At 44.4% G+C, this 27841-nt stretch overlaps 1 protein-coding gene across 3 annotated transcripts in view; it reads right to left on the bottom strand.

The window, feature by feature from the left end:
* The window catches only part of DAAM1 (dishevelled associated activator of morphogenesis 1), a 178080-nt gene extending 160430 nt beyond the window's left edge, over positions 1-17650 (bottom strand). For 2 of the 3 annotated variants that reach the window (XM_088473710.1, XM_088473713.1), the window contains exon 1: positions 17531-17650. The gene's annotated coding sequence lies outside the window, so the exon portion shown is untranslated. Of the gene's footprint in view, positions 1-15690; positions 15742-17530 lie in introns of those variants that run through there. The other variant, XM_088473712.1, reaches the window with a different exon arrangement.
* Between the last annotated feature and the right edge of the window lie 10191 nt (positions 17651-27841).

Raw genomic sequence — 27841 nt, 5'->3', positions numbered from 1 at the left:
AGTTGATAAAAAGATGGATGAAACAATAAAAAAAATTAGTCCAAGGTTCTCTTCATTTACAGTAATCCCTTATATTGTTTAGCATAAGGCAATTCATATGTTGATTTCTTAAAATCAGTTGACAAAAAGGTGACACTGGCAGTCCCACTATGAATCAAATCAATCAAATGCATCAATTCTTAGAAATGTCCACTCAAATTATTTGTTTAAATATTAAACTTCACAAAATTACAAATGGTGATTTTCAGTGGACATCTCCTTTAAGAAATACATGGATCAGGAAACCCATACGAAACACACCCATGTCCCAGAGCGGCAGTGCTTGGGTACATTATTTTAAAAGCAAAGGTGATATGTATGAAAATAAGTGTACAGGCTACTATGACAAAAAAAAAGTACTGTAACCCATAGCAACTTCATTTAGTTTTGTTTTCTCCAAGTTTTCCCAAGGACTAGAAATATAAAATAATCTGTTTGGTTGCTATGGGTTAAATGACTCGTGCCCAGTTGTCATAACTTTGTTGTATAAACATCAAACTCTTTTGGAACGGCTGATAATAACGACTAGTCTACTGGTGAATACGAGTATTTTAGCACACCAATGCACATAAAGTACAAACAGTAAGAGAAACAAGTATAAACATGCTCCAAGTAGACCTTATAGAAAAATATAAAAGACAAATAAATCAAATTAAAAACAAACCATGTTCAGAAAACCCTAAATCCTGAACGTTCCGGATTCTGTAACTGTGCATAGAAAACATTTTAAATGAGTTAAAGTGCTAATTGTCACCTATACACAGCAATATATCAATTCACAGATAGCCAGTCACATCACTGAGGCGCCAAGGGGAGGCAATGAGGTTGGCCCCAATAACTTAATGAAGCCCCTCAATTCTCTAGAGATGAGAGACATCACTCATGCAAACTAGGAGATATATGTACCAAAGTGAGTTTTTAAGAAGTGGAGATGTTGCCCATAGCAACCAGATTTTAGCTATTATCTTCTAGAAGGTGCTAGTTTAATGTTGAGTAGATTCTGATTGGTTGCTATGGGCAACATCTCCATTTCTAAAAACTCTCACTTTACTAAATATATCCCAAGGTGTATATATACACACTAAAGGACGATTTTAATCGATTTAAAAATCGATTAACGTCAATGTTGTATTTCTGGGACTAAATCACACATTTACTAATACTTAAAAAACAAACAAATCCAAAATGGTCTGTTAGTAAATGTGTGATTTAACCCCAGAAACACAACATCGATGTTCATCTATTTTGATGGTTTTTAAATCGACCTTTAGTAAATATACCCCTAGATTGGTTGGTATTATATATTTCCTTGCTATGGTGTAACTCATTGCCAATGGCTCGTCCGTGCCATCTGCCATTGTTGGGAGCAGAAAATATCCCCTCCCCCCCCCGTGCTGTATGTTAATAGGTTCATACTGTAAAATGGGAATCCACCCGTCTGTCATCCTCACCTTCTGTCCACCCCCTGTCTGCCCCCCCCCCCCTTTAGAGTGTAAGCTCTCACGAGCAGGGCCCTCTTCCCTCATGCGATTTTTCTTCCTTTACTTACATTATCTACTCTATACTCCTTACAACAGCACCTAACTCTTGACACCCTGCTACTGTTGCAGCAATGTTTATATGCCATGTACTTGTCTTGTTCTGTTCAACTGTTTCTGTACTTTGTAAGGCGCTGCGGAACCCTTGTGGCGCCATATAAAGGATAATAATAATCATCATGTTCACTGTGAGCAACCTCATCTCCCACATGGTTATCAAAGACTTCTGTGGAGCTTCAGCTGGTGGTTTACAGCATGCCTGAGGTTTCTGGAGGACAGAGCATGATGTGGCTCTTAGTTCTTTCATGGGAAATCATCAGTGACAGCGGTAATAGAAGTATCAATGGGGAGACTAGAAATGAAAGTTAGACATCATCTGTAATTTAATTTAAGGTGCCAGCCAATCAGCTCCCAACTGTCATTTTTCAAACATAGCCTGTGAGCTGTTCTATGCGATATTCTTGGTACATACCGCGGTAATTAACCGCGGTATGTACGCGAAGTCGGGGGGGATGTACCTCATCGGCGATGTCGCCGATGATACATCTCCCCCTTAATCAATCATTACTATTGTGCAGGAAACCTTGTGTGTTCCCTGTCAGTCGGGTAGCGCTTTATTGCACAGTGTGTTTAATACTCAGCCAGGCATGATTCTTAGGGGTCTATTTACTAAGCAGTGTTAGAATTCAGAGTGAAAAGTGATAAGGTGCCAGCCAATCAGCTCCTAACTGCCATCTCACAGGCTGTGTTTGAAAAATGACAGTTGGGAGCTGATTGGCTGGCACCTTATCACTTTTCACTCTGTCTCCTAACACTGCTTAGTAAATAGACCCCTATGTATTTGTAACTAAACTTGGTGGTCTTCTCTCAGTCTATGCCGCCTAAAGAAACTGGGGTGCTGTGAGGCTGAAGCTTTCCCCATCTCTAGCGGTCCATAAGGGATCCCAACAGAAAGTCTCCATGTTATGCTCCCGGTGGCTCTCAGTGGGTGAAGCCACACACAGCAGCTCTGTGCACCTAGCTCCCCACCTGGGGACCGGAGAATAGGAGCAGTAACAAACCCCTGTCCGGTTCACTGGCAGGATTCTAATTCTTCCTGTCAATGCGCTGACCCCTGGAGGCCTCAGGGAGTAAAGCAGCATAGCGGAGCTCTGGCAGCAGCAGGACAGACCCCTACTCTCTTGGACCCACATACTGATATGTTAATGCTCATGTATGCGGCAAATAATTTACACTGTAAGCTCTACTTGGGCCAGGGACTAACGTAAATGATTAAACATTCTCAGGGAGGTGCTGCCTAATATGTTGGCACTACATTAATAAAGGTTAATACCACCCCATGAAACATGGATATAAAAGAAAGAAGCAATATATATATTTTTTTATCTATTAAATTATTCATAACAAAACTTTCTGCCTGGAAACGGTGAATGATCTCCATTCAATGGCTCATACGGGGCCTATTACGGATAACTGCGCAATAAATCACAGTCTGAACATATGAAAGTATTTACAAAATGATGGTATTTAGCAATCCTTTTCCTAATGTTTTAATTGCTGGGAACAGATGAAAGTCATGCTCTGCACTCCGATGGCAACATTATAATTACTATATAAATCCTTTACTGGCTCAGCATTTGTCATCAGGGGGTGCGGGAGAAAGTAACCTGGTGTTCTGGCAGAAGCTTCATAAAAGACAAAAGCACAGGCTGGGGATACTGAAGAACCGCCCTATTCATGCAAACATGAAGTAAGTATTTTCCTATACTATACAATTACCATGTTAATTACCATTCAGAGATATCTTGCAAGGGCAGGAAGAGTTGCGTAGAGCAGTGATGGCAGAAAGAAGTTCAATAGTGGATTATCCGTAATGTATTCAAAATAAAACACAGGCTCCTCTCATATGTAACTTATTGGCTAAGTAAGGTGTGGTGACCCTGGAGTGGACACTTGCGGCTGGATTGAGAGCGCAGGTTATACCGCTATCTTTACTATAGATGGTGGTCATAGTCCACATCGTGGTTTTGCTAGAATAAACTTGGTAAACATGAAGTTGCTGTATTCGAGACCTTGCCAGTGAAAATACCACCAACAACTCTTACAACATACTGCAAAGGGATCTGATGTGGACTGGTAGAGACCCTAAATAGGTACAAACTTCCCAAAGCACACTGACAGACTGGCCGTGTCCAGTATATTATATAATTATCATTATATGGTATACTGATGCCAAGTATTAGGCAATTCTTAAGGTTACAGCTGATTGGGAAAAGAGTACATTTATCTATACTCAGTGCTTAAAGAGGTCCTAGAGACGTCGTCTCTCCCAAAGTGCCCACAGCGGGAGCCGGTAGACGGAGCTCAGGAGTCAACTCCAGACTCCGGCTGCTGCTGTGGGGGAAGGAAAACAAAATCTCAGCGGGCGCCCGGGAAATGGAGCCTCCTGCGGCATCGCGCTAACTGGCCGGGTAAGGTAACCGATGGAAGGTTCAGTTCAGCCCCGTTCCGTCCCACTTTAACCCCTGTCTATACTAATATAATAAGAACGTTGTGTCTATTTGTTCCAATAAAAACTGCTGGACTGATTTATATGAAAACTACATTGCGTAGTGGAAACTCCTAGAAATAACCGGCACTTTGTTACATCTCCATCCGCCAAGTTAAAAATGAGTAATAACAAAAACAATATGTATTGACATCCCCAAAGAAAGAGATAGGTGTGGCACCATGCGGCAAGGTAGGGGTGGGCAATAGGCGCCCCCCCAGCTGTTGTTGAACTACACAGTTGTAGCATGACCAAATAGCAAAACTGTGGCAGGGCATGCTGGGATATCTAGTTCTACAACAGCTGGGAAGATGCTTATTGCCCATCTCTACAGTAAGGAATTGGCGGAGAGGAGCTTAGAGGGCCACATTCACTTGAATAGAATAGGTTACATAATACTCTGTGGCATTGGTGTGAAAGTGCTGCCACCACTCTGTATAGCGCTGCTGGTCATGTGGACCACTCCCGCAACAGGGCCCTATGCAAAGCAATGCAACTAGAAAACCTCAAATAATTAAAAAAAAAAAATGTTGACAGAAGCGTCTTCATTGTGGGCAAAGCCACGGGCAGAAACTAGTATATTTTTGACTATATTATAACAACCAACTTCTATGGCATGATCTAGTACGATGTGTCTAAATAAAGTGGAATTAACGATGGAATTTGGCAATTGTGTGACCAGAATGAACCTCAGCATCCACACAGTGCCGTATGAACACCCATAAAAATTCCAGATTTAGGTCACTCGTCATTGGTTCCTTTGGAAGCATTTTTCCTTTGTACAAAATACGGAGCCCTCTTGATAAACACATACTATTATTTACAGATCTACAGGCTTCCTAAATTGGCACAGTTTCAGAATCTGCAGATTAGGCATTTTGATGGCAATAGGTTAGTTCTTGTAGGTTTCCTAAGGAATTGGTCTTTGAACAATTATGTTTGCATGGCCCAGATACCAAGAGCTTGCTTTCCATTCTGTATGTGTTTAGTTGACAAGACCATTAGATATTTTCCCAAGGATTTAGTACATGGTAGATTGGGAGTGGGTGATTCAAACTGAGTGACCTACAGATGTACAGGAAAGAAAAATTAAGTGCTTTGATGAAAATATAAGAAATTCTATTTAAATGGTATTGTACGCCTTTTAGGTGTAGCCAGATAAACTCAAAGAGTGTTCCCAAAAGTAGTACCGCTCACGGGATGCGGTCAAAATGTCCCAGCGTCTAAATCTCGACATGCGTTGAAATCCCAACACCCGTCTAGATCCCAACGCTGGAATCTAAACAGACTGCTTCCCCATCGAAGGTAAGCCGGGCATTATTAGCGCTTTAGGCACACCCGGGGGGTTATAGGTTTAGGCACACCCGGGGGGACTTAGGGACAGGCACCACCCCGGGAGGGTTAGGTTTAGGGTGCGGGAAGGGGGGGGCTAGGGTTAGGCTCCACCAGGGGGGAGGTTATGGTTAGGCACCACTAAGGGAGGGTTAGGGGGGGAGAGGGGAGGGTTAGGTTACTTACCAGCCCCAGTTGGGTCTTCAGCTTTCGGCGTAGGTATTTAGTCTAACGGCCTCCCAGCCGTCGGCATATTATACCCAGCACCGCTCACATCCCTTCTCCTCTGACATTTAAATGGTGAATAAAATAGCTTTGCTGTCTTTGTATTACAGAGCTGGTAGAGCCCCAGGAATCACGGCTGCACAAGGACGATGGCTATTACTGTTGCAGCTAAAGGTGAATTAATCACATCAATGCACATCAGGGGGGTGTAATTCCGCAGCATGGATCACAACAGGCCACCAACGCTGCGCAAAGAAGCGTACTGTGGAGAGGCCACAAAGACCTAAATCACATTGTCGCACCCATGAGTAATAGGAAAGGGTCCTTCTCAAACATTGGGGTACACAACCCAAACATTGGGGTACACAACCCCCCCCCTTTTCCTTTCAAGAATTCAATGTAATTTTAATAAATGTGAGTTTACTTTAAAATATGAATAGCTCAGAACTTATACATTTAAAAAAAAAATTATATCCTCCCTTCTGTCGTTCACAGCAGATGTGAACCAAAGAAGCTAAACTTTTACTTAGTTATCCACAGAGTGAGGCTCTGAGCAGCGATTCACCATAAAATCGGAGTGTTCTGTACCCAGTAGTGTAGAACCACAGACAATGCTGCAGAACCATGGAAGACTAGGCTCCCATTCTACTAGAGCAGTGAAACACAACTGGCACCTAACATAGCAACATCTTGGGAATTAAGCCACCTCCGTTGAATTTTAACCCCAAATGGGCCTGTTACAGTTGATAACATTTAGCCAGAATAATAAAAGCACATTCAACTTGAGTGGTCAGTTCTTTCATTTAGAATGAAGCAAGGAAATCTGCGGCTCTTCAGCTATCAGTCGCAAGATGGTGAAAGATATTGGAGCTAGAAACGTAACAATTCTTGTAGAGGCAGCCAAGTGCAACTTCAAAAGACACATAACCTCCCTGCTGGATGAAAAGGAAAAGTCCTTCGCTTCCACTGCATTCTAGTATGACGGAGACTGGAAAAATGGACTATGTTAGTGTATCGGTGAGCACATATAATGAGACAATATTCATGTAAATACAGCCAATAAGTGCACTAGTAAGTTGTGACATCTTAAGGGGCCTATCCATTAGCAGATGTCTTTCTGAGCGATGAAAGATAAAAGATATCCCTTGAAAATTCCGGTGCCTGTGCTGAACGATATCCGTCATGTATATGACAGATTTTGTCGAACGATGAACGTTATAGCATGACATCATTCAGGGAGTGGATTTTTTTCTCTGTAGCTGCTGCTAATATCTTTCGTCGTTTACTGCATATAAACTGCACGATATTTCTAATATCATACAGCCATATGCGATAATTGACCAACATGTTGGCGAGAGGATAGATGCGATTTATTGGCCGCGGGAGTGCGCATCTGTCATCGTTCAGGGCCTATTCATTAGCAGATATAATGAACGATTTATCGTTCGTTTTATCTGCTTATGGATAGGCCCCTTAAGAGCCTATGCATAGACGCCGATGCTTTAAAAGTGAGACATTTAGTTGTCTTTTTGGGGTAAATTTATTAAAGTGTTTGTTTACAAAAGTGAAGGCGTTCCCCCTAGCAACCAGGTTCTAGAAACTGATACCTAGAATTTGATTGGTTGCTATCAGCAATACCACCACTTACGTAAACCTGCACTTTAGTAAATTTTATGGCCCCATTTAACAAGGAACCTCAATACAAGCAGCATATTTTGTTTCATAGACTGCAGTAATACTAATGAATATGCCAATGGTATTTACCAATACTTACCCCTGCGGCGAGCTTCAGCCTCGCCCCCCTCCTCGCTGTTGCTGGCATGTGGGCTGCTGTGTCATGTGCGATGGCCAGTCTGCAAATGCCACTTTTGCTCGGTGGGGAATCGGCAATGCCTGGAAGGCTTCACTGAACCTGGAAAAGCTGTTGCCGGCAATGGGGACCGTATCAGTCGCGCCATCTATAGATGGCATAAGAGATAGTGACATACAGCGGTAATCTTAGTTTACTGCTGTTTATTAAATACTGGAAGGAAGATATAAGCGAGTGCTAAAGGGGTTATGTCTCGTTAAATGGGCCCTTATCCTTTGTCTCTTCTGGGAGACGGTATAACAAAGTTATAATTAAGTCTTCATTTTAAAATGAGTTGTTTCTTACCTACAAATGATTTGCCATACCTGAATCTGCGGCATGTACATTAGGAATGGTTGTAAATATGAATTGTGCTATGTGAGCTAATAGGTAGCATCTGCATAAGGACATACAGAGTAGATAATGGTTTTTGGCCTGTAACAAAAATACACCAACATTGTGTAAAAATATAAAAAAGGTCACAATGTATGTGTATTAGTATTGATACGTAACAAAAGTTGTGAAGTCCAAGTAATGGTGCATACACACAGCAAGATTGTCAACAATAACGTTGAATGATCTCCCGGGTGTGCTGGATGATCGATATTTATCATCCAGCACACCACCAACGATGGCCAACGACCCGCGATCAATGATTGCGGGTCACTATAGTAACCTGGTTGATATCCACCAGGTTGGCCTGCATGCACGGGCGATGGACGATATCGTTATCGTCCATACGTGCCCGCGCATCGCAGGTCGTTGGTGGGTTGGAGCCACAGAAAAATGCATGATATCGTTAATGTTCATATCGTGCATTTTAATCATACCGTGTGGACGCACCATAAGACTGGCAAATGTAGCAGGAGAGGGGGGTGGGTACTAAATAACTGGGGCTTGTTGTAGGGACCCAGTGGGGCATGGGTCAGCTGTTTGCAGTGCTGCTGCGAGTCAAACATCCCCTTTGGCAGCGAGCGGCGCCATTTATAGTATGGTCAGCTGCTATGGGTGATATGTGCCCCCTTTGCAGCACTGCTGAGTGGCGCATAGAATTTTTTCCACATTGTTTGGGAAGGGGTGTGACCCCCCCCCCACCCCTGTTGTCAATACCACTGTCCGCTCTCGACGGCTCTGTTCATGCCCAGCATAGCATGAAGGAAACTATGTGGCTGGACAGCATTGTTTGTAATCACAGTAAGAGTCAAATTCCATTACATGTTCTAGGAAGAAAACAGCAAAGTGTGTATTTATTTTTAATAGCTTAGACTTCCGTAAATCATGTTATTACGTGGTAGCTAGTCTTGCTGAACCAAGTTCATCCCCCAAACTGCTCAGATCAAATGATCTAATGTTATACACACATAGGCTGAGGCATAGTTGAAGGCAAGTCCGTTTGCTCTGCCCATGCTCCAGAACCAAGCATAGGCAGCTACGGGTGCCGCAGTGTCGTATACAATACAGTTACTTTTCCACTCGCAGATGAAGGTTTATAACTGGGCTGCAGTGCGGGACGACGGAGCTGTGGATTGCGCAGAGTGGAGGATACACCGGCTTAATGACGGATCTTTGCACCAAGGATGGGGCTGGAGCGAGTGTGCATTGGTAATAATGGCAGCTATGGCTCCAAGTGCTCGGACGAGGGAGGTCCGGCCGCAGAGATTCCAATAACTCATCATACAGATGTATATACACACACTTGATTCCATACACATAATGTGGGGAGTAAGAATGGCAGTCTTGCTTTCAACATTGCATTTGCGCCATTGTATTTAGTTCCCGATTATGTGGAGTTATCTCAGCAGCTTCAACAGGCACCGATACTACTAGGACTGGGTGAGTAGCGGGCCTGCTGTGATCATCAGCTAGGTGTGGGTGCTAAGGGGCAATTACATGGGCTCTGAAATATAATATGTGTCCATGTTACCCACCACTGGCCATATAGACTTTACCCTATCAAAATAGGCCAGTTTGGGCTAAAAACAGGCACCTGGACACCTTCCAATCACCTTCATAAACATTACTGAGCACCAGGGTAGTTTTTAGGACCATACACGCTGCAAAAACCGCCCCAAATGCCGGATATCATCTGTCATATACAGAGAGTGAAGACAGCAGAACACAGAAGAACTTCTCACCTTATGGAGGTTAGGGACATAACACACAGCTGCCTTCAACTGACAAAAGAGTTCTGAGCTCATGGTTCTGCACATTCCGATCACAGTGCTCTGCTAGATGTCACTCCCTAAGGAAAAGGGAGTACAGGAGGGACTTAAATGAAGGCAATCTGCCCTTTGGAGTATTAACTTTCTGCTGGATCAACACAAACACTGCCAGCTGTTTATCAGAACATATTTAGCCTTGACATACTAAAAAGCATGAGTGCACTATCTAGCCAGCATACGTTGTATTTGTTGTTTCCTTATGGTGACTGGATTTTATACGTTCTCTTTTCAGCAAAAAAACAGGCAAACGCTGCTTTATGAGGTGTTGTGCTGGTCTCCAGCAGTGGAGAAGGGAAAGACTATTGCAGCAATTTATCAGCATCAGAGAAGCCTCCTTCAGTCTTCCTCTTTGATAATGAGAGATTGTTGATGCCGAAATGATAACAAGAGTTGACCTCTGCTGTTCACAATGCAACGAAGGAACAGGACCAAGCTACATCTAGTATTTTCATTATTATTTCCAAATGACACTTGAGCACCGGCGGCTATCAGAGCAAATGATGCATTGAGACTTCCAATGCAATGGTTGTGTTCATAGAGAGAGATAAGAATCTTCTAATAATCAGTAGAGATGATCAATACTACACATAACACAATGCTGTGACAATGTCAACAGTCACAATACTGACATCTGTTATAATGACATTCTGCAGAATGCCGACATTAGGGTTAGGCTGTTGGGAGCGGAGGTTAAAGGGGGGTATCCACTAGACGATAAAGTTGAACGATAACGATAAAATCGTTCGATAATCGTTCGAACATCGTTTGAAAATTAGTTTTTTTAGACATCTATCATCGTTCAAACATGCTGGTCAACCTGACGATATCGTCAGGTTCAGCATCTTTGCAGATGATTGTGCCTGCACTGAATGACATATCGTTCAGTGTGGGCACCCTGCAGTGTAGTGAAGAACTGAACGATAACGATATCGTTATCGTTCAGTCTTTTCACTGTCGGGTAGTGGATACCCTCCTTTAGATGCCAGACCCAGGAGACACCACTGGTGTCCCGCTAGAAGGTAAGGGATTGCTGCATCAATGGGACTGCTTTGTTGACATTTCATCACTGTTCACATTATGACCATATTGACAAAATATACTGAACCCACACAACACCGGACGTGGTTGTGATGTTTAGATTTAAAATCATATGGCTTTATAACTTTAAACATGATGCTTTACTATCATGTTTAAAGTTATAATGCCAACACAGTTAAAATGCTTTAAATAACATTACAACAGCAACAGTGTTGTCCAGTCAACATTTTCAGTGTCAACAGCATTAATGTCCATTCTGTAACTATTACCCCTAGTCTGCAGAGGTATCTTCAGACAGAAAAGGGTAAGCACGCACCTCAATGTGTGCAGGGAAAAAGATCTACATGTACCGACGCAAGACCAAGCCGCTTGTCCTGCGCATTCAGTGAGACCATTGAAATGAGGACCAACATTTTCTGCATCTGTGACATCTTAGGGCGCAATTCAATTGTTTTGGCCCCTCCTCGCATCCGACAGAGCTATTCAATTGTTGCTCCTGACAGGCCCAAACAGCTGCAGGTGCTGGCATTTCAGCTAGCACCCCCTGGGGGTGGAGAGCTGAAATGAGCAAAAAATGACCCGTTTGGGCGCCCAAACAGCACTTTTCGCAATCGCGCCTAGCACTTTGGAAAGGGTGTATCCGTTTTAAGCAGCTAAACCCGACCTCTTTCAGCAAGATCGACGCGAAGATAGGCATCAATTGAATAGCGCCCCGCGATCTCCCGTCACTTTAGACGGGAGATTGGGCGCCCTAAAACAATTTAATTGCGCCCTATGTATCCAACATATTAGCAGCTAATTGAGACTGGCACTTACCACAGACATGCTAAAGTTTCTTTCTTACTATAAAGTCCCCCAAGATACTAACTCTAATGTTATAGCTTTAAGGATCTGGTGCTGTCAGGACAATCTCAGACCCTCTTTTAGGGCCACAGAGAGGGAGATTTATAAATGTTCTCCTTTCCGCTCACTTGTCATGCAAGTTGGCATTTCGGAAATTGTAAATAAAAATATAATTATATAGTTTGCTTAGTATTATTCATCTTCAATTGAATGCACATATATGGGAAGATTAATTACAGAAAGCATGAGATTCAATTGTAGAAACCTCTTACACATTCCAGTACAGGAGGGTCAGTCCTAATTATTGGAATGGTGGTTGGTATGACCAGTCTCTAGATCCACTGCGGTGAGGAGGGTGGTTAGGAGGAGAGCTAGCACTTCAAAAGTGTCAGTCATGCCCTTCGAGCAGTTACCACACCCCCTTCATCACGAGTCAACGCATATATTCATGATGTTGGAGTGCAGCACAGTGGTTCTCAAACTCGGTCGCCGAGGCACCAAACAGTTCATGTTTTCCAGGTCACCCATACTTTTCTTTGGGCCTGCCCCCCCCCCCCCCACCCCACCCCACTATGCAACACCGAGATTACCAGCATTGTGGAGCAGGGGCAGTGCCACGATGATGCAATTGGCTGTAAGCGTCGCTCACTTCACTGGGAAAGTGGGCAGTCGCGACTAAATGGACCTAGAAGACATGTCCAGCTTTCCTGGAGGCTGGGAGCGCCAGTTTTTAACTCACCTGAGCCCAGCTAGGTGGTCTGGTAAATGTGACTTTTTAGGGGTCCGGAGTTGAGAAACACTGGCCTAGTGCATCACAAGGCTGCAGGTTATTGAAGATGGGCCAGCACATAATATACAGACATGAAAAAGACAACCTGAAATTCTAGAGCAATATTATGTCTTCTGTACATTCTGAACGATAAGCAAAACAACATAGGAATCCACGGCCTGTCACTGCCAATAACCGTGACATAATATGTTGTATGGCTTATCAGACAAAAACTACAGTGACAGAGAAACTAAAAAGAGCACGGGCTGACACAAAAATCAACTAAACAGACAACGCCACTAAGACATATCAAGGTCAAAACACAAAGGAGGCTCAGTAAGTACAAAATGTCTCTTGGATGGTGTGAAATTATGTAAAGTCAAAGTTACATGGACCCTCAAGCTGAGAATACACATAACCCTGGAGACAACACGTTTAGCAGCGAAGGTTTCGCATAACACCCAAAGGATGCAATAAAATTACACAACCTGACTTGTGTGGTGGGTGATATTGAAGAAATTCTATGTAAATAGGTGATACATGTATTATTTATTTTCTAGGCTGTTATCGGCGTCATCAACTATGATGCCCACATAAAGGTCTACAATCCACAAAAAAAAAGTTAGTGTTCACCACAGTCTTTAGCACAAAATGTTGATAAGTATTTCATTTTTAGGCTGGGTACACACCTGAACGACTTGTAACTGGAACGATCTTTCACCCAATTTCCCTGGAGGCTAGACGAAACGACATTGAGCGTACACACCGTACAATCCCGCACACAACAGATTGTATCGTTTGATTGTTTACAATTTATCGTTGCTCCCGTACACACTACAACGATCACTGGCTAATTTTAATACTGCGCTGTACAGTGAGCTGTGCTAATCGGACCAACATATCGTCTAGTCATCCGGTTGGCCATACACACTACACAATAGGCAACAAATCGCATACGATATCATCAGATTGGCTGTGCAGCATGGCCAACCAGAAGATCTTGTATGCGAGCCGCAGGGGGAGCGCAATTGTGCGCGTACACTATACGTTGTGGACGATTTGTCGTTCCAATACGGCAAGTCATCCCGATACCGTTCAGGTGTGTATCCGGCCTAAGACACGCCCCCTTTTCAGCACTCTTGGGGGCGTGCCCAGCACTTACGGACATGCTGGGCTGCCCCCAAGCTCTCCACTCACCGGTGGCGAGCGCTGAACCGCAACTTTTCACACCCACGGGACACTGCAGCCCGCAGGTGGGGATGGCACTTGGCAGGCTGTTCAGCAGGGCACCTCTATAAGGGCAGGGTGCATTATGCCGTTTTGAAATTGGGCAGAGTGCGGTGCTCTGCTAAAACAGCCTAGTGGGCCAATACAGAGCCCCAGTTGTTGACCCTCCACTTCCTGTCAAGCAAAGCAATTTTTTTGTATTTTTATTTTTTAGAATGGTGGTAATCTCAGGGTTCACAACGTTTTACTATAATAACCTACCACCAAATTCAGAGGATATCTGAAAATAAGGAGTCACATCATAAATACTTATGACAACCCCATTTTCAATGGCCTTTTGAGCATTTATTTTGTACACTGGAGCCACATAGTCTTGCACAATTCCTGCAATTCTCAAGATAGTTCCTGATCTGAACATTTGACAGATATATAAATAGCGCACATATTATGCAGCGCTTTGCAGAGAACATTTCAGTCATTTACCTCAGTCCCTGCCCCAGAAGCCATTTAACCCTCCCAGAATGGTTTTGGAGTAAAAAAACAAACAACAACAAAAAAAACAGAGCACCAGGAAGAAGCTCACGTAAACATGTGGAGAACATACAAACTCCACACACATTTCCACTTATAAAAGGATGCCTTGTAGATTATACAGGATGGAATGCACTCAACATTTCCGACTACTCTACCTCTTTAAGGTGGCTAATGAAGACCAGAGACAACTATAAAATGACTGAAAATAACTGTACCAGGATTATGAAGGCTACAAACACAACACCCTGGGCGATCATTAATAAGGGACTGCATTTCAATAATAATTTCTGAAACTCTATTCTAAACCCAAGGCAGGCACTACCCTCCAGAGCCGACTATGTTAGTAAGCCAGTCACGTCAGCAGTGTACACACACACGCACCTTGGGGAACAGTGCTGCAGCCAATCTCTTTCCACTCAGATGTACTGGAGAATATTCTATACATGTAACCATCTCTGAGGACGCGGATGTCACCAACATAGGCGCAATCATGAACTTAGAGGACACATCATATGCAGTCTCTGTAAACGGAATATTGTTTTTTGAAGACAGGAGCGAACAACTGAGTGACAATGGATCTCAAGGTGTCAGAAGCATGCCACCATACATAATCACACTGTAAATGAAGTTGATTGGGATTTAAACCTTTACCTGCCATACTAGACAGCAGTGCATCATAACCAATAATAAAAAAGACTTTGGAATAAAGTAACCGGTTTTTAATTATAGAGAATCCCATGGAGCATGCCTAGGCTTCAGGCATACATTTAATTACGGGTATTACCACTATAAGTGTTACATAATTTTTATTCTAGTTAAAGTAAAACTTGCAGTGCAACAGTTCACGCTAGCTACAGCGAGAGTATATGCTATAAGGGACACATCTGAGGATTTATAATTCCGGTTTCCTCAATCAGAGCCTCACTAAATAGATTTTTTTTCTAACTTGTGCAGGAAACAGCGAGATACATAAATCAACCTGCATGCAATACATATACCATTTCTGTATCCGTTTTGATGGGTCATAAGGGGATCCCAATTAACTAGTTGTAGCTTCGACAACTTTTAATCCTCTCTTTAATCTACAACACTGAACATTAGCCATAAAGCAAAACTGAATGACAGCAATTTAAATAAATCCTGTAAAATTATCGGCATCGATAACACATGGTGCTTGGGGTAGGTTAGGTCAGTTTTAATCAGGTTAATATTACAATTCTTAGCTGTGAGCGAGAAGCCATACTGTATTTCTACAGATAGAAGGTGACAGTGTTTATAATGAGTAAACACGATTATTAGTAAATAAGTAAAACACTCTCTCATCAAAACATTAAATAACTAAAACGTTACATCATTAACCAGCATCAAACACTTACATATTTTATTTAATGTAATATTTTTACGGAAATTCGCCAGGACACAATTACGTTTTAAAGGGACAGATGAGTAATTACAGCTGGTTACAGAGATCCTCCAGTGTGCAATGAGGGATAAAGCGGCAGAACAGGTAATAAGGGATCTCTCACCTCCTCCTCCTGCTCTCTCTCTCTCTGCAGACTGGCAGACACATCCCAGCAACCAGCTAGCTTGCAGCCGGACCCCTCCCCTTCAGCTAGCCCCCTCCTCACAGCTTCCAGCACCACCAGACCTCTATGGAGGCCGATAACAGATATGACAAGGGGAAGGGGGTTTACCATGGCAACAGCAGACCCTAATCTCCCCCACCCCTTCCAGACTGATAGGCAGCCAGCCAGATCCCCTCTCTTTCAACTATTCCACAGCTGTGTCCAAGTGCATGCTCAACCTCTGTCAGCACTGACAATCAGGGCATGGCCCATTTCATTCTTACCTATGGTTATTCCTTACTTTTAGAAAAGTAATTCATTTCTCATTTCAAAATGTCACTGTTACATATACACAAGTGGCTGACAACAACAGGACAGCAAAACACAGGGGCATTACAATGGGACATGAATGCTATAGCTGCTGCAGAACCTCTTAGCCGGTGAGCACAGCTGTCACCGGAGGTCTGAAGCCTCCATGCAAAGTTAGAACATATACACTTCAAGAGGTTCTGCAGCAGTCTCAGATTTTCCTGCTTTGGATCTATGCACAAATACAATGACCGACACAATCTCAGAGTTTACCTTTCTAGAATATCGATCATGTACACAAAGAAATAAAAATACAAATAAAACCTCAAATTACTAAGCGATTCCTCATGTCTCGTAATGCAAACAGTGCATGATACAATAACTGTAATATGTACACAGTGATATTTCACAGGATAAGAAAACCATCATTAAAAGCAATGCTTTGCAAAATCAGGAAGTTCTTTTTTTTTTGTACTGTACTAATCTAATCGAGTAGTGGGTTAAATTGAAAAATTCCAAGGCTGCTGCAGTGTCTTGCTGACTCTAGCTGAACCAATTAGGCTGGTTGCAAGGAGATCATGATCATAGCCCTGGGCTAGGGAAGGGTTTCTGCAAATGAAGTTTATCACTTGTACAAAAACCTGATTATCTTGTCTATGCCCAGGGAAAGCAAAGCCAGATAAAAAGCTATCACAGCAAATGGTGTTACTAAATTACCTACTCAACAATCAACTTTTAATGGACAATTCAGAACCATTGTTCTGGATTTTCAAGAGATCTTGGTGGAGAGGGGGGCAGGCTATTGCTCAGACTGACTTTGCAGGGACTCTGTGGAGGTTGCTTTTAGTCCATCCATATACAGCTCTGCGAATAGAATTCTAATTCAGAGAGTAGTTCATGCATCCAACAACCCAGGATAGCAAGACAGGGGGTCCCTATTGTCATTGTAATGCAGTGATAAGCTGCAGAGCCTAATGTAAGGTACTAACTGAATGTCACTGGCTAATCTTGCCTGGCACATGTTCCAGCCTTGCAGAGGCACTGAGGGGTAATCAGGTGTAGGAGTAGTATATATATGTGTATAGCCAGCAAGTCACCTGGCATTGTACAGCGGCGCCACAGTACATGAGGGCGATATATGAATATCACAATTCAAAAACATCCCACTTTCTACAAAAGCACCGACCCTGCAGGATAATGGAACAATGCTGCAAGCTGCATGAAAGGACGCAGACAGAAGCTATTGTGATAGAATTGTTTCCTGCAGAATCGGCTGCGGATCAGGAAGGCTTTAATAAACGCTGCCCGCTGTTCTTCATAGCCGGTTACCATTCAGCACCCCTAAAATCACCATGCACCCTTGTTAGTGAATACAGGGAATATCCCAGCAGCAAGGCTGTCACACCCATAACCTGAGCGACTCTTATACACGCCCCGTGTGTCCAGGCACATAGGTCTCAACGTGCACTATTTATTGCGTCTTATTCCTTACCTTACAAAATCCCATGCTTCCTATTCATTACGCCTGCACGCATAATAGGATCTATATAAACTCTTCCTTTCCAAGCCGTTGTAGGTTGCAGATGCAGATTGCAGGTGACATCATCCCCCTTTGGTGTGATACAATGTAGCTCTCTCTCTTTCTCTGTCTGTCAGTGCGCAAGGGCAGTTGATAACGCGCAGGGGGTTCTGGGAGTTGTAGTCTTTTTGGGAAATTGACAAGTTACAAACAGTTGATTTGCGAACTACATCACCCACAGTGCAATCACCTACTCTCAGTTGCTCTTATCTAGAGAGGGGCTCGGCATACAAGGCTGCCGCCTAGTGGTCACTGCGTGAATCATGTTAAAAAAACAAAACAAAACATAATAGATTATGTTAATATACAAGGTATGTGTTTACCTATTTAGGCTGCCTGGATGCATTGTTATTTTGAAATCTATTTTTTATTTACTTTATTATGTTTCAAGAATTACAGTTTGACTCATTTATCCTCAAATGTTGTGTTTTCAGGTTCAGCTTTATGCTCTTTCTTTAACACATAAACACAGTTGGTAATTTAATATATTGACATATGATTTCAGTTGATAAGCACAATTAATAATATTCATGAATATTATTATTATTATTATTATTATTATTATTATTATTATTATTATTGATAAGAAACTTACCAGGAGAAAAGTCACGTAATCTGTATCAGTGGGATTCGGTATGATACAGCTCCAGCCTGACATGGAAGGAAATCCCGATTGTCTAGAAGGTAAATACTTACTAACCTAACTCTACCCCCTAACCCAGTGTTGGCTAACCTTGACACTCCAGCTGTTATGGAACTACATAACCCAGCATGCACTGCTACAGTTTTGCTATTAGGGCATGCTAAAACTGTGGCAGGGCATGCTGGGATATATAGTTCCACAACAGCTGGAGTGTCAAGGTTAGCCAACACTGCCCTAACCCTCCTTTAGGGTGCCTAACCCTAACCTCCCCCCCCTGTGCCTGACCCTAATCCCCCATCTAAGTGCCTAAACCTAACCCCCCCTTTCCCCACCACCTAAACCTAAGTCCCCCGGGGGGATGCCTAACCCTAACCTCCCACCGGGGGTGCCTAACCCTAACCTCCCAGGGGGGGTGCCTAACCCTAAGTCCCTCCCGGGAACCCTAAACCTAACCCTCCCCCCCCCGCGTGGCTGTCCGCGCTCGGCGCCCGGCATCACTTCGATCGGGAGGTCTCCCGGCGTAGGTTAGTTAACCCTCGCCGGGATTCTGTAGTCTAGATGCCGGCGGTCGGCATTGTGACCGCTGGCATCATAAACGTATACCGTATCGGTGTGTGGGAACCGTTGAGGCTCATAAGTGCTTTAGTCATGATGACCTCACATCATGTTCTGTACTGAACGTGCCATTGCAGACCACTGTGACAATCACACAGGCATAGGGAGCACTGATCCTACTGCCGGCATACCTCTGCCATTCACTGCTGCAGTACTATAAACTGAATGCAGAAATATTGATCACGTTTCATTTTCTGGCACTGGGCTTGATTCAGTACCACATGCAGCTGCGATTACACACGCAATCGGGCGATTGTTGCTTTCTGCACCTGCGTATGCATCGCATTGCACATGCGCAAACAAGCCACTGCGATCTGGACTGCGATTGCAGAGGCTGTGCAGACCACTCGCAGATTGATTGACAAGAAGTACCATTTGTGGGTGGTGACGGGGGAGGGGGTGGGGCGAATGCAGGTGTGCCACCGTTGCATGGGCGTGAATAAATTATCCACTGCGATGCCATACGCAGTCTGAGGTCTCATAGCGTGCGTGGTTGTTAGCAATTACTGAGTAAGGTCAGAGCTTGTGCAAGCGTGCGTGAGGCTGCGATGGTTTCGCTATTCTGCTCAGTATTACGGATGTGTGCAATGTAAAGTGGGCGTCCTTATGTAGTGCTGAGTTTGCATTGCGATCGTAATGTATTAGCATACTATCGCAGTTGAACTGCGTGCGTATGCAATATTGCGTACCGGAGTGAATCAGGCCCACTGTCCCTAAGTTCTCCCCCAGAATACTATGCTGCTTGTGTGAACAGCAGAGGCGAGTTACAGTAGTGACGGGATAAGTCATACCAGTGCCTGCACCATGATGAGTGACTCACTTATGTCACTTTCCTGTGGAATGTGTCAGGAATAACTTATACACACGTCTGTACAAGCCTTTGTCGCTGCTTGTGCATGTTCACGTTTAATCAGCTGTATTCTCCAGTGTCAGGAAAGCAGCAGACACTGGGGGTGAGGTATGCAGAGACCTAATAAACCAAAATCAGGTATTTCTGTCAGTTCCAAATATCAGTCTTCTGTGTAACAACACTTCAACAGGGTATTTAAAAATCTCCTGTATCAAGGCCTTAAATATAAGTCCTGGCCGACCCATATATAATAATTAGTGCGAGTGCAGCTGGCGCGTTAGTTTCCGCATGGATTCAGTGTCCGGTCAATTTAACAAAGATATCATAGATATCTCTTGTCTTAGGCAAACAACCGTAGTCCCCATTATTCTCCAAGGAGACTGCGGTCTGAGCGACATACTAAGCTTGGAAAGCTGGGACCCATTAGCTAATAACAATTTCAGAGCATCCCCGGAGATGGATCAGTAGAGTCCTCCCCGGCAGCTTTCATGCTCCTTCTTAGCCGGCCTTCGCAAAATGGTACTGCGCATGTATAAGGTCATAACCAACAGTGAAGTGTTTGCCGGGACAAGCCCCCTTTTTTATAGTCTGCGACTAACAATTTTTTATTGCCGTGATATGTGATGATAAGAAATAATAGTTTACGGGGCCTCGCTACAACCAATGATGAATTGACCCAAAGGGGTTTATTTAAATAGGGGTCTTTTTACTAAGCAGTGTTAAGGTGGGTACACACTACACGATATGCTCCCTGAGCGATATCGTGTAGTGTTGTCCCCGGCAAGCTGTGCTCAATGTCGTTCATGACATTGAGCACAGCCGCTGAACGATATCATTAACGATATCGTTCAGCACCGGGCTCTCTCCCCCATTCCCCAACATGCATCAACCTGACGAGATCGTCAGGTTGGCCTGCATGTCAGCCCGATGAACGATGATGACGAACGACCCGCGGGAACGCGCGTCGTAGTCATCGTTCATCTTTCTGGGGTTAAAAATGGACGATAAAGTGGACGACTGAACGATAACGATATCGTTATCGTTCAGTCGTCCACTTTATCGCCCAATGTGTACGCACCATTATGTTGCCCATCCACTACTAGATGCAGGGACGACGGCACGATTACGATGCCGTCGTGAAGTGCATACACTGAACGTTCAGACGTTCAGTGTATACAGACCAATCATCCCCGAACATGGCAATCTGATGGCGGTCGTCAGGTTGACTGTCATGTTCGGGCGATGATAGATGTTAAAAACGACCAGCGGGCACGCACATCGCTGGTCGTTTTTAACATTTTACTGCCCGCTTTGCTGACGATTTGCAAGCGAATGCACGGTAATGACGTCGTTATCGTGCAATCGCCTGTCAAAATCGCCTAGTGGATGGGCAGCATTAGGAGACAGAGTATAAAGTGATAAGGTGCCAGCCAATCAGCTCCCAACTGTCATTTTTCAAACACAGCCTGTGAGATGGCAGTTAGGAGCTGATTGGCTGGCACCTTATCACTTTTCACTCTGAATTCTAACACTGCTTAGTAAATAGACCCCTAAGAATCATGCCTGGCTGAGTATTAAACACACTGTGCAATAAAGCGCTACCCGACTGACAGGGAACACACAAGGTTTCCCGCACAATAGTAATGATTGATTAAGGGGGAGATGTATCATCGGCGACATCGCCGATGAGGTACATCCCCCCCGACTTCGCGTACATACCGCGGTTAATTACCGCGGTATGTACAAAGAATATCGCATAGAACAGCTCTCTCGATGAGAGCTGCCCTTTGCGATGCTGCCGGGCAGAGGGACTTCCAGGTTTAACACCCAGAAGTCCTTCTGCCACCAGGGGTGCAGGGAAGAGCTTTTAGCCCAAGGCTAGTTGAACCTCGGGAGGGGGGACCCCATTTTTCGTGGGGGGACCTCGCTTTACTAGGATTGCCAGCCCCCCACGTTGTTTTTTTCCTCCCCAAGTTTCCTGTCCCAGAACGAGCTCAGAGGTCCAGGGCTGGTTATGCTTTTGGTGGAGGGGGAGACCCCACGTCGGTTTAAAAAAATATATATTTATTATTATTTTATTAACAGTTTCTTATATAGCGCAGCATATTCCGTTGCACTTTGCAATTGGAAACAACATTAATAGAACAAAACTAGGTAATAACAGACAGGCATAGAGGTAGGAAGGCCCTGCTCGCAAGCTTACAATCTATAGGGTATTAGGCATTGATACACAAGGATAGGAGCTATATATTGTATATTGGTCCAGCCAGATTGCAGAGGTTCTAGTTGGGATGTATGATCCAGTCACACAGGAATGTTGGCCAAGGGGTAGGAGGATGTGAACATGAAGAAAGGAAATATGTCAGGTTATGTGTAGACTGTAAGAAGGATGTAATTAGATAGGGACGCTATGAAGGTTATGTGGGTAGCCCTTTACTTACTGTATAGTGCCCAGAAGCACTGCGCAGATCAGATGGGTGCAGTGCTTCTGCTGAACACACTGAGGAGGGGGCTTATTTTAATATTTTATTTTGGCCAGAGTTTGTTCCATTAACGATTGTGTTTGCAGACACGATCCTTGGTAAATCCCTGTGTCGTATTCTGTCTATGGAAAGTACTTGCGAGTTGATACAATGGTGTACGGACTTCTATTTGTGTGTTCAGCCATATTTTGCAGATAGAATTGTGATGTTTATACCATACTTAAATACACTCCCGATTCGGCCAGGAGCCTCCCAAAAATCGTGTGCCACTCCTGATCCCCTGGAATGGCTGACAAAGCTCCCATCGGCAGCCCAACCCTCCTGCGGTAACATGGTAACAATAGAAACCCCCGCATCCGTGAGGGGGGGTGGCGGTGATGCGAACTACGTCATCGTGGCTCTGCTCCCTGTTTCACAATGCTGGCATTGCAAAGAGGGGGCGGGGCCACAATGACACGATCGCGCGGTCACGTCCCATGCTCCACTCCCAATTCTTTATCATCGCAGCGCCATGCCCCCTTTCTGCCGCGACACTCCCCCCACCATGGAAGTATGACAGCTCCCTCCCAGAGAAAGGAGCTGAAAGGCGGCAGATATGTTTTATACCCGTGTTTGCTGTTAGTAAATCTCTGTGTTTGAAAATTAGGGGAAACTCTGACGGGAATGAAATCTCGGCCAGACACTATTCTTAGTAAATATACCCCCCTAGTCTATCACTACAATGTGCAATAATCACTGACAGCATCATATGTCATGTGTGCAGACAGTGTTATTTTACACAGGCAGCTACTAGCAGATTCATGGGCCAGGTTCAGAGTTAAATGCAATTCCGTCTGCGTACAGAACTCGCAATTTTAACAGACTGCGTAAGCGTCGGCAAAGTGGGCATGCTGGCAGAATGGTGGGCTATTCTCAGGTGAGTGTATGCAGAGATCCTTCTGACTTCTTCCACCAAGGATAGGAAAGGGTGCAAATGCTGATGGTGATAATGACTGATTCACCAGCAGAAGGATTAGTGCCGCACAGTCGCATAGATGCGGCCAATCTATGGGCAACTATAAGGGTCATTTTAAGAGAGGAGGGGGCCTGTGTGCAGCCTCCATTTGGGACCCTCCTCTCTGGCAGCGGACTGAGCGCAGTAGATTCTGGCTTAATGCCAGAATCTCCTGCGCATGCGTGGGTCTCCGGAAAACTGGTACCCGCGCCTAATTCCCGGGGACATCTTTTATCGCCATTTTCCCTGTGATTTTTGCTTCTCTGCAGCGCGAGCCCTGCAGCATCGCAGGTGCGATGTAATTACATTGCAACGTTGCCAGCCAGTGGAGACAGTAAGCTGGAGTGGTGGTCCAAAGGAAGACTCAGGGGGTGGGGGGCGGGCTGTGAACACAATATAAAATATAGATACAGGGAGATATATGTGTGAATGTATATCTATATATATATGTGTGTGTGTTTATGTATGTACAGTATACATTTATGTACATATACAGTGTACATATATATAATTGTGGTAGAAGCACTAGAGAAGCCTAGGATGGCATATATGTGTGTCCCAGATTCCTATCATATGTGTTTTAACAACCCCAGGAAAAGTCTGTTATGCCAAACAGACCAGAAGTGTCGGCTTTTGGTAAAAGCTGGATAATGGGTCCTAGGGGTGTGCTTGTGAGAAGAGAAGGGAGGGCTTCATCCACAGGCCATTCCAGGTGTTGGGCCTTTCAGTCTGAGAGCAGGCTGAAAGGCCCAACACCATTCCAGGTGTTTCAGGGCCTTTCAGTCTGAGAGCAGACTGATTAGTAGTTGCACCTGGAAGTGTCTCAGATAAGCTGTGTTAGGTTTTGGTTCAGTGTCTCACATACCCTGGGGGAGAACAGACACTGAGGTTTGTTCAGAGACACTGTGTTATTTGGAAGTGCTGTGTTTGTGTTTGTGGTAAGGCAATAGGCCCTGCCACTTGTAGAGAGGGAATAACCTGTCTAGTTAGTGCCCAGTCGGGCTAGTATTTATTCTTATGTTTTGTTTATTTTGTTGTTTATATTGCACAATTAAACTGGTTCCGACCAGCTTGCACGAAAACCCTGGACTGGAGTGCTGTTTCCTGGCTGCTGTGTGTAAGGAGGAGTCCATCTACCCCAGGAGAAGGACCCCCTACACTGATTATATCACAAGTGGTGGAGAATGCGGGCAAACACACGGAAAACTGCAGAAAGAGGAAAAGTTTTGCATTGAAAATTTAAAGATACAGACACCAATTTGTTGTTTGGATGTCAACCTGTGTTTTGTGGAATCCATGAAGGTAGACGCCACGTTGGTAGATGCTTAGAGAAGCAAGATTCCACTTCCAACCTACACCTAAAGACAAAATGGAGGACATTGTTAAGGCCTTGCTCCAAGCTAAAAAAGCTCAGCAAGAAGCTACCAGAGCTCAGCAGGAAACTAACAAAACTCAGCAGGAAACTAACAAAATTCAGCAAGAAGCTACCACAACTCAGCAAGTTGCCATAGAGGAAACCCACCAGGCCCTAAGAGAGGTGGTACAACAGCTAGTAGTCCGGTCTGGAGATGCTTTCCCTGCTCTTCCAACTCACACTCACACCATACGGGCCAGTCACTTTCTGCAAAAGATGACCCAGAATGATGATGTGGAAACGTATCTTACAGCCTTTGAAAGAACCGCAGAAAGAGAGAATTGGCCTAAAGAGCAGTGGGCAAGTCTTGTGGCACCCTTCCTGTCTGGTGAACCACAGAAATCATACTATGACTTGTGCCTGGCTAAATTGAAACAGGAAATCTTAACTCGATTGGGAGTCACAGTATTTGTTCGCACCCGAGTCCACCGCTGGGAGTTTCAAACAGAAAAGCCTCCACGCTCGCAAATGCATGACCTCGTCCATCTTACCACAAAATGGCTGCAGCCAGAGACTCTAACGGGACCACAGATCGTAGAAAGGGTTGTTATGGATCAATGTCTGCAGTCTTTACCTGCTATTTTGCGCAAGTGGGTGAGCCATGCAGACCCTAACACAGCAGACCAATTGGTTGAACTGGTGGAGAGGTATGTGGCGGCTGAGGAACTGTTGAGTGTGCCCCACTGAGCCCCGATTCCGCAACGGCGATCTCCCGTGGTCACTGGTAAGACTGTTCCAGGGGAGAAGGATGCTGGGTGGTGGAATGTACTTAAGACTGAGGGTTTGGAACCTGGAGATAGGCCAGCCAGGCCAGGAAGGTTCCTACCCCATAATAGACTTGGTAATAGTATGATTCAATGTTTCTGATGTGGTGATTTGGGCCATATTTCTGCTAATTGTTCACTTACCTCTGAACCTATGCAATGTGATACTGCTTACGTCAATTGCAGAATGTCTTTCTTTGCACAGCCAGCCTGTACTGCTGACTGACAGGCTGGGACAGATAAGCAAATGTGTATAGTTACTGTAGAAGGCAACCGAGTAGAGGCTCTGTTAGATTCTGGTAGCCTGGTTACACTTGTGAAAGCTGAACTGGTGAACCCCTTGAAGCGTAAGGGAAAAACTGTTGGTGTGACCAACATACATGGGGATACTCACTATTATGTTACTGCAGAGGTGAACATAGAAACACAATGTGGTTCTGCGATAGTCTCTGTGGGTTTGGTGCATGGCTTGATGTATGATGCAATATTGGGGAGAGACTTTGCTCACTTCTGGAAGTTGTGGGAAAGCTGATTTGTTATAGAAGTAAATAACCCCGACCCATTTGAGAAGGTTACTGATGCACTAGCAGAGGGAGTTTCTTCAGTGTCTGAGAATAATGGTGGCTCACCAAGTGATGTGCCTCTTACTGAGATGGGAAACGTTAGTGAGCCAGTTGATCATCTGCCTGATCTTGAAGTCAGAAAAGAAGTCTTTGCCGTGGAGCAGTTAAATTACCCTACTCTGGTAAAAGCCAGGGAAAAAGTGGGGGAGGTTATTATAAAGTTTATCAGCCTGGGAAAAGAAAGCCAGAACCGACATACCATGTAAATCTTATAAAACCTTGGAAGGATAGAGCAGCTCTGTCAGCCGTCCAAGCCCCTCCAGTAAACCCAGGGCCCTTGGTTCCCGAAGTGACAGTGGCAAAAACCCTGTCGGCAGTTCAACAGCAGGAAATTAAGGAATTTCTTAGCAGAAATAGGGTTTTGTTTTCAGATAAACCAGGCAAAACCACAGTCATTGAACATGACATAATCACTGACCCAGGGGTTAAGATTAACCTAAAGCCCTATAGGTTACCAGAAGCCCAAAGAGAATCAGTATCTAAAGAAATGTAAAACATGTTGGAATTGAGTGTAATTGAAGAATCGCATAGTGAGTGGTCAAGTCCCATTGTGCTTATTCCAAAGCCTGACGGGAGTGTGCGTTTCTGCAACTATTTCCGAAAATTGAAAAGTGTGTCAAAGTTTGATGCCTACCCTATGCCTAGGGTGGATGAACTAATTGAAAAACTAGGAAATGCCAGGTATTTAACCACTCTAGACTTAACCAATGGGTATTGGCAAGTGCCGTTAACTGAGAATGCCAAAGAAAAGACAGCCTTTTCTGCACCAGAGGGGTTGTTCCAATACAAGATGTTGCCCTTTGGGTTACATGGGGCACCAGCTACCTTTCAAAGGATGATGGATAGAATTCTAAGGCCCCATAGACAGTATGCTGCTTCTAATCTAGATGATGTGGTCATTTATAGTCCTGATTGGCAGTTTCACTTGCCCAGAGTGCAAGCAGTGTCGGACTCCATCTATAGGGCAGGATTGACAGCCAACCCAAAAGGGTGTTGCCTAGGGACAGAAGAAGTAAAGTATCTCGGATACACCATTGGCTACTCCCGCTACAACCAATGATAAATGGACCCAAAGGGGTTTATTTAAATAGGGGTCTTTTTACTAAGCAGTGTTATGCTGCCCATCCACTACTAGATGCAGGGACGACGGCACGATTACGACGCCGTCGTCCCCCTAGGGGTGAAGTGCATACACTGAACGTTCAGATGTTCAGTGTATACAGAGCAATCATCCCCAAACATGGCAACCTGATGGCGGTTGTCAGGTTGACCACCATGTTCAGGCGATGATAGACGTTACAAACGACCAGTGGGCGTGCGCATCGCTGGTCGTTTTTAACATTTTACTGCCCGATTTGAGGACGATTTGCAATGACGTCGTTATCGTGCAATCGCCTGTCAAAATCACCTAGTGGATGGGCAGCATTAGGAGACAGAGTGAAAAGTGATAAGGTGCCAACCAATCAGCTCCCAACTGTCATTTTTCAAACACAGCCTGTGAAATGGCAGTTAGGAGCTGATTGGCTGGTACCTTATCACTTTTCACTCTGTCTCCTAACACTGCTTAGTAAATAGACCCCTAAGAATCATGCCTGGCTGAGTATTAAACACACTGTGCAGTAAAGCGCTAACCGACTGACAGGGAACGCACGAGGTTTCCTGCACAATAGCAATGATTGACTAAGAGTCTGTCTGCTCTTAGCCAATCAGCGGCCGTTGTCATAGTAACCAGACTCTTAGCCAATTATGGCTATTGTGCAGGAAACCTTGTGGGTTCCCTTTCAGTCGGGTAGCGTTATACAGTACATACAGTATAGCGGTCCGTGGGCTCCTGGCAA

This window comes from Taudactylus pleione, unplaced genomic scaffold (assembly GCF_031769625.1).
Source record: "Taudactylus pleione unplaced genomic scaffold, aTauple2 ptg000139l, whole genome shotgun sequence".
Classification (NCBI taxonomy): Eukaryota; Metazoa; Chordata; class Amphibia; order Anura; family Myobatrachidae; genus Taudactylus; species Taudactylus pleione.
This window is presented reverse-complemented; position numbering and strand designations above follow the sequence as displayed.